General features: G+C 35.8%; 2 long non-coding RNA genes across 2 annotated transcripts; both read left to right on the top strand.

Annotated features, from left to right (window-relative positions):
* The first annotated feature begins 147 nt into the window (after window positions 1–147).
* On the top strand, window positions 148–765 carry LOC133743279 (uncharacterized). Its single transcript, XR_009863040.1, has 4 exons — window positions 148–191; window positions 280–367; window positions 462–544; window positions 651–765. It is a non-coding gene; the product is annotated as an uncharacterized LOC133743279 (long non-coding RNA).
* Window positions 766–1,647: 882 nt separating this feature from the next.
* On the top strand, window positions 1,648–3,680 carry LOC133742287 (uncharacterized). Its single transcript, XR_009862468.1, has 6 exons — window positions 1,648–1,774; window positions 2,153–2,199; window positions 2,303–2,334; window positions 2,543–2,610; window positions 2,753–2,858; window positions 3,567–3,680. It is a non-coding gene; the product is annotated as an uncharacterized LOC133742287 (long non-coding RNA).
* The last annotated feature ends 3,826 nt before the right edge of the window (window positions 3,681–7,506 follow it).

The following is a 7,506-nucleotide window of genomic DNA, read 5'->3' as shown; positions in this document are numbered from 1 at the left end:
TTTCTTAGTTTGAATTCCGAGTGTGAGAATTGAGCTTTGATCTTTCTGTTTTCCTCTACTTTTATCAGAAATCAAATAATCGATTTTTTTTTCTTTTTTTCCTTTTTTCTTTTTTGTGGGTTCTGTTGTTCTTTTGATTAGAAGTCTTAGGGCATGAAAGGGAAAATATTAGCTAATGTCGTCTTATCAAGGTTAGTATTTTGTCAATGGCTGATAGTATTTCTGAAATGCATTTTTCTAAGTTAAAAGTTAAAACCATTCTTTGTTGTTTGCTAGAAGGATGATAAGCTATATCTGTTGCTAGAAGAATGACCAAAAGACCAGTTGAGGTGGATGAATCTCCAGTCCATTTGCTTGGTTCTACAAAGTAAGATTGGTCAAAATGTACACAAACACGAGTTATTTACTTCTTTGTAGTTTTAGTTTGTAAATTAGTAAGTTATTTTCTTTTTGAATACCAGTGAGGCAGAGAATGGGATTAAGAAACCAGAATGCTGCGAAAAAATCTAGGTCCAGAATGCTATTTGGAAAGGAAAATGTCAAGGTGCATATCCATACACTCATTATTTATCTATTCTCCTAGAGTGTGTTTCTTTCTCTTGTTTTAATTCAGTTGGTATTTTGCAAAACTACTTTCTTATTGTGTTCAGGAAAGTATTTCAATGGAGCCATCTCAGTCTTAAGAATCTCTCTGCTTGCTCCTATCTTCTGCAAGATCAATCCTTCAATATGTGTGATCAGCAAATTCACTTTGCACAACTTTGAAGTGATCTGGGCCCCAGATTCACTTTAAGATGGTGAGTCTTTCTTTTTCTTCTTTTTGTTGCATCTATGTGAAAGAACATAGAACAAAACTTTTTTTAAATTTCTTTTTATTGATACTCTTAGTTTGAATTGGTCAAATCTAATAATCAGGATCAGAGAACTTAGGTATTTCAATCGTGGTGTGGTTTAGCTAGTACTAGAACTAATTGTCTGTTTCCATCTATCATTCCCCTATCCTCTGAAATTGCTTCTTCTTCTTTTTTTCTTATGAAAGAAAAAAAAAACAAGAATGTTTGCCCCCTTTGAATCTGTATCTGAAGCTAAACACATACAAATCTACATGAAGATAAAGTCAATATTTTTGTCTTAGTGTTGCTTCCTTTTCTGTACTATATGAGTTCTGCACTATATGAGTTTTTTCTTCTTCTTTGAACTTGGCAGTATATGTGTATGGGGATTTGAATGGAGGAGCCCTTGAGGAATCAATTACAGCCTAGAAAATTTGGTAGAGTTCACAGGTACTGCATGATCATATATGCCTTAAAGACTTTGTTACTTCAGGTAAGAGCTCTATGATAATTTGGATTACTGTGAGGACTGTTAACTCTAACAATAAAAGTTTCTTTAGGTGGTAAGTAGATACAAAATATAAGCTGCCTTGATAGATATAATTTAAATGTTGCCCTTTAGAGAATTGATTTAGCTGAGTACAGTCAGTGAAGATACAATTGTATCCTCTAGGTTTAATAGTATATGATGGTAACTGATGAATCTGCACTCTGGTCCTCTTTGGAGCTCTAGCTCTAATTGAGATAAAATTTCAACTAACCCGTCCATTTAAATCTCTAGGTCTTTATCAATTTTCAGTCTTGAATACGCAGACTTGGTCAAAGTCAGTGATCGGGTTCATTCTGTTTCAGGCAAAGAAATCTAGTGTTGAAATTGCTGGGAAGCCTGCTGGTATGGTTCTACTTAATTGGATCAATTACTCAAATTCAATGCTATTTAGGTACTGTGCTAGTATAATCTCAAATTTTATATTGGTATTATGTTCATATGATGCTGATGCTAATTGGGAAATGAAAAAGGTCATGACTTTTGTTAGGTGTGCATATAGATACTCTTGGTGGTGGTTTCTTCGTTTTTGTTTTTTTGTTTTTAGGTGTGCATGCATGTCATCGAAATTCAGTAGCATTATCTACAACATTAATTATATGGTACTTCTGGAACATTTATTGGTGGGTCAATTATATGGTACTGCTGGAAACTTTCGTAGCTGTAGATAACGTTAATTATATTATCTACGCCACTCTTTTGTGTATGAACATTTTCTTTTGTTCATGATATGCTATGAAATTGTAACTGCAAACATGGATGTATATCTCAGGTATGAGGAACTTGCTTCTAACCCTAACATGGGGTACACTGCTGGAGGTAAAACATGGATTACACTTGGTTTTGGATTTGAATGTTGTTATTGTGGATATCTTAAGTTACTATTTATGATGACTAAGAATGAAACTTTTCATTGTTGCAGGTGCTACTCAAAACTCCATTTGAGTTGCCCAGGTACTAAATGAATTGCTTTCTGTGATGCTCAAGTAATCCGATCATTTACATCCTTCTTTAATTGTTATGATTCACCATAAAGGCATAAACTAATTTCTTTTTACTTTCTGCGATGCCTAAACGTTTTCTTCAATAAGTAATTTTAGTTTTCCACCAGATTTGCTCTAACTTATATCTCCCTTCACTACTAATTCTTTTTCTAAAACAGGTCCACTATTACGAGGATGAGTCTGCACCAACATGTACTTGTGGTGTTTGTGTAGTGGATGGTGCAAGGTGAGTTTCAGTTCAAGCCTGTTTAAAAAATTTCACACTTTGCCTGCCAATTTGCTAGTTGTACTCTATACTTCGTACAACTATAAAAGATACTCAAAACTTAGTGTGGGGAACTGATAATTGTTTTGCTCAAGAAATTTAGGTCATACTTATTGCCAATTCGCAGCCGCTAGCTGCTACAAAGTTGAGCATCTGAAAAGACTAGAAATTGGGCATTGGATGGGTAACTGTTCAGCCAAGTGTTTCAGGTTTCTAATTTCATTTCTCTAGTGTTGCATTGTTGTTGAATTTTTCAAAGTTGTATAGGATAAGCTACACTATCAGCTCAGTCACTCAGTGTGTAAAATAGTCAAATTTTGCTTGCTTTTTAGTTTGTATATAATATATGTGATTTGAGCTTGTGCTAACTAAGCAATTCGATTAGAGAATGTCAGTAGAAATTTGTAGTAGCTTTATGGTATATGTAATAAATCTCAAACTTGAAGGCAACATCTTTTTGGGAAAATCTGCTTTTTCACCTCAAGAATTGAACTGCTGTCTTGTGATGCTTATGCTTGAGCCTTGTTCTATACAGATATTTTGGGTTCACTAAAGTCTTGTTGTTTATAGTTGAGTTAATCGCATGTTTTTGTGTACGGTGGTTCTAGTTTTCAAAGTAACAAGTAAATCTTGTTTATGGAAGAAGGTCTTTACATGTCCTGTTCAAGAAGAGGACTTATGAGTAGATGCATTTATTAAATTCTCTATGTCTGGGTACTTTTGATTTCCCGATTTGTGCAGTGGGAGCACGAAAACTATATATTGGTCTGTTTACAATGGTCTGTTTTCTAGGATATTGTTTTAAACTGCTCTTCCTCTGTAGTGTTTAAACTGCTCATCCTCATGAACTTGGGTCTCATTCATTTTTCATGTTCCTTCAGGATTACTCACGTTTCTTATTTATGGTTTGACTACAGCTCCAACATTTGAACTAGCACTATGAAACCTCTAGGCTTTCAATTTTGTACAGTTTGGTCTGCTAACCAGTGGTTGGGGATATATGAAGGCATGCTTTGGCTCAAGTAGGTTCTCTGGTACAAAGAGAAAAGGTGAGAAATTTAATTGGAAATTTCTGGAATGATGTCAATATTGAAATGATAAAATAGTAATCTGCCTTGTTATCAACTTGATCTATGGAAATTCTACCCGAAACTCTGTCGGCATGGCAAACATTCGAAAAATGATAGGAGTTTGCTTGGAATATGGTTACTGAAATTTTGGTTGCTGTTGTGTTTCATATGTTTTGGTGAAAATGACTTTTGATTGCTGTTGGTTGCTTGGATTATGTCAAGGTTGTCCAGAATGCTTGAAATTTTGGTTGCTATCGTTCTACATGTCTTTTGGTGAATATGTATATATATCATTTTGGTTGATGTTGGTTGCTTGGATTATGTCAGGAAAGTCCAAAGTGCTTGAAATTTTGGATTATGCAAAATATCAGACAACACAAGTCCAAAAAGACATAACACATATTGTCTGAGGAAAATTTAGACAACATTTTTATCTAGCAACTTGTCATCTTAAAGCTATTCAGACAACATCGGCGTCTAGCAAAGTGTGGTATGAGGTTCATTCAAGACAACAAATTCATCAACATCAAATGTTATCTTAAATAACATTCAGACAACATTAGCATCCTCAAACTTGTTTTATAACGTTAATTCAGACAACAAGAAAAATAAAATGTGTGGTCTGAAATTCATCCGGTACAACACATGCATCCAAGAGATTGTCATACGAATTGAATTTCAGACAACACCGAAATCCAGATAATTGTTATCTTAGATAAGATGCAGACAACATAAGGTAATCGGAAGTGTAGTCTGAGATTCATGCAAGACAACACCATTTCGAGCAAATTGATATTTGTAATGCATTTGACACAACATCTGGTAATCGAAAATGCTTGTTTGATGTTTACTTCACACATCAAGTCTCGTGCAATATTGTCGTTGAAGATATTTAGGAGACAACACCGGCTTGGAAAGATTGTTGTGTTTGGTGAATTTCACTCAACACCCTTGCAGTAAGCTGTTGTCTGAGTCCATACCCGACAACAGACTACTGTCATGAATCGAAATTTGGTAAATTTAGACAACACATATTTAGATACACATGTTGTGTGAATGACCAGAGAGACAATTAAAAAAGAATGTTGCCTGATGGGGGAGATCAGACAACACGCCAGTTTACAACATCTCCATTTTCATTCAGACAACAGGCTTTTGACTGTTGTCTGATTTACTTTGTGTAGTAGTGACCAACCAATTAATTACCTCAAGTATTAACAGTAACTATGACTAAGCAGAATAAGTTACTAAGAAATATGTAATTTTAACCCTTGACTAATTCTTGTGTTATCTAGAATGAATGGAAGACAAGAAAGTTGAATTACCCTTGATATTAGGCATGTTGTGAGTAATGTGGTTTAGTGGCAAAGTTGGAGTAAGACTTAATGCACCTTTGATGGGATGGTGGTTGTCTGGTTGAGATACTATGAACAGTATAAAAGGAGGTCTCTGTAGAAGCAATTATACGTGAGAAAAAGCATTCTTTCCGTCTTCCCATTAAGAGCTCACTTAAGTATTTTGCAGAAGTCCTCCATTCGAAATCTTCAAGTTCTTGTTCCAGTCATCTCTAAACTTTGTACTCATATTCATTATGTTATTATTGTACATACTGTGATGCTTGATGTGCTTATGTGAATTTTGTGGCATTGCATTATTACTTCAGTGTAATATAAGGATTAGCCTATGAATCTCATCTGTCTAAATTTAATCTAGTAGACCTTTTATTCAACCAAATAATCACTAGCTAGGACCACCAGGGTGATTAACATGATTTATCCCTACAACAAAGCAAAGCTAATATTGGAAAACAATATGTGGTAATTGTGAACAAATTCCTCTGCTTATTGTAAGTTGTGTTTCTTGACCCAAGAAAAAAGAGTAACCCTACACTTTCTTTTTGTCCATTAAATTCATAGAATACATAACAATTGAGAATTCACAACAAATTATTTGTATGTACATTCAATCAGACTTGGGACGTTTTACTTATAAATGAAAGACTAATGTCATTAGACCATGTAGTACCCTGGCAAACTAAATTGATAAACACTAAAAATTTGACATATGTGCACATGGGTATGGAAAAAGGTCAAGATTTTGTAAATATTCTCTAATTAAGTTAATGCTAAAGTTAAGCATAAATATCGATTTTCTTAAGACATCCGATCTTACACATGAGGATGAACATCGATTTTTTATACATTTTGTTTTCCTGCTGTATATTGCTTTATCATAATCAACCCATTTTTTACTTTTTTCTTTTTATCATTAATTAAGAGGGGAAAAAACCATAAAGTTGTTCGAAAAACCGTAGAGGTTGAGCTTAAAGAGAGCGGCGGCAGGGCTTGACCATTTCATCTACTCTAGCAGCGGTGAGATCCTTTCATCATGGGTATTGGGAGGCTTCGGACGGCGGTAAGGTCTAGCCCTTTCAATCTACAGAGGGGTTGTTGTTTGCTGGCGAGTTCACGTGTTAAGTAGAGAGCAGCAGATGTGTTGTTTTTCCGAGGAGACTGAGCTTGGGAGATCGACCTCGCTCCGCATAGGCATGCGATCTTGATTTGATGTTGGTGTGGATCTGTTGCGCTGCTCGGTTCTAGGCAGCAAAACTTGGAGTGGCAGTTCGTGATGGGGTTCCTCTGCTTGGTTCTCTCTTATCGCTGGTGGGCAAACTCAGGTTGCGGTAGTAATTTGACAGGTAGTTGATGACTTGATATTGTGTTGGAAGGGCTAGCCAACGGAAAGATTGACGGCGGTAGTGATGGCATGGCAGAAGAGGGTTGGGGCTTTTGCTCACTTTCCTCGTGTTTGGGCCTGGGCTAAAATTTAGGCTATATGGCTTTATTTGGTGGGTCTGCAAGGAGGGTGTCTTGCCACCCTCATTTATCACTTAGAGCAAATACACCAATTTACTCGTTGGTTAACTAATTGGGAGAGAGAGATCACTTGTGTCATGCAACGGGCAATTATTGCTCAATCAATTTGTAAGGACCCACGTAGAGGACATGACTTGAAATATAAATTTTTGCAAGAGTACGAATCGTGTCAACTAAGAGAAATATTTGGACCTTAGTTTATCGTACCTCGGGGATTAGGTGTTGGACCTAACCGAGATAATTGGCTCTAGGACAACTCGAGTGCATATAATAAAAATATAAATAAAATAAAAATTAAAAATGATTAAGGCACCAAGCCTTGGCAATGCTCGGCTTAGCTCACATCAAGCCTATTCAAAGCCACTACTTGTAGCCTCAAGGGTGGATGTACACAAATGAGTCGATGAATTCAATGGTTGATAGTTGATTTGAACTTAACAAAAAATAATAAAATGAAAAGAAATTAATAAAAATGCAAGGAAAACTAGGAAAGTATACAATATAATAATGTCGGGTACTAGGGAAGCTCATTCGCCCAAATCTTATGTATAAGAAACTAATCTAATATAGATGCAAATTTGTTACTTTGGTGGTAGTTGTATCCAAGACGGTTTAAGGCTCAAAGACCGAAATTCTCTTTCATGGTGTTCCTACTCCGGTTCAAAGGTCGTAGAAACTCACTTGGCATGAATTAGAGTCGGTTCAAGGGTCACTAATTCTTCAAGGGTCACTAATTCACATTAAGAGACCTAGAGATCGAGGAATTAGACTACTAAGCAATCCACCTGCGCAATCACGCAACGAGTGTAAATCACCATGCTTATAACCCCTCAAGTACGAAATTGAGGGTTACTAACTTAGGAATTAGACGGGATCAAGCCTTTAACTTTGTCCTAGGCATGCTCAAAATA

The sequence above is a fragment of the Rosa rugosa genome, chromosome 4 (assembly GCF_958449725.1).
Source record: "Rosa rugosa chromosome 4, drRosRugo1.1, whole genome shotgun sequence".
NCBI lineage: Eukaryota > Viridiplantae > Streptophyta > Magnoliopsida > Rosales > Rosaceae > Rosa > Rosa rugosa.
This window is presented reverse-complemented; position numbering and strand designations above follow the sequence as displayed.